Source organism: Orycteropus afer, unplaced genomic scaffold (genome assembly GCF_000298275.1).
Source record: "Orycteropus afer afer isolate SDZICR_OR568_19922 unplaced genomic scaffold, OryAfe1.0 scaffold00846, whole genome shotgun sequence".
NCBI lineage: Eukaryota > Metazoa > Chordata > Mammalia > Tubulidentata > Orycteropodidae > Orycteropus > Orycteropus afer.
The window spans coordinates 195,104-195,398 of NW_006922433.1; positions in this window are offsets into that span (position 1 = coordinate 195,104).

Sequence of the window (295 nt, forward strand, 5' to 3'; positions counted from 1 at the left end):
CTTCAATCTTAATTAGTAATTGCTTCAAGTCATCCTCATTTTCAGCAAGCAAAGTTGTGTCATCAGCATATTGCAAGTTGTTAATGAGGCTTCCTCCAATTCTGATGCCACGTTCTTCTTCATATAGTCCAGTTTCTTGGATTGTTTACTCAGCATATAAGTATGGTGAAAGGATACAACCCTGACACACTCCCTTCTTGATTTAAAACCATGCAATGTCTCTTTGTTCTGTTGGAATGAAAGCCTCCTGGTCTATGTACAGGTTCCTCATGAGTACAATTAAGTGTTCTGGAAT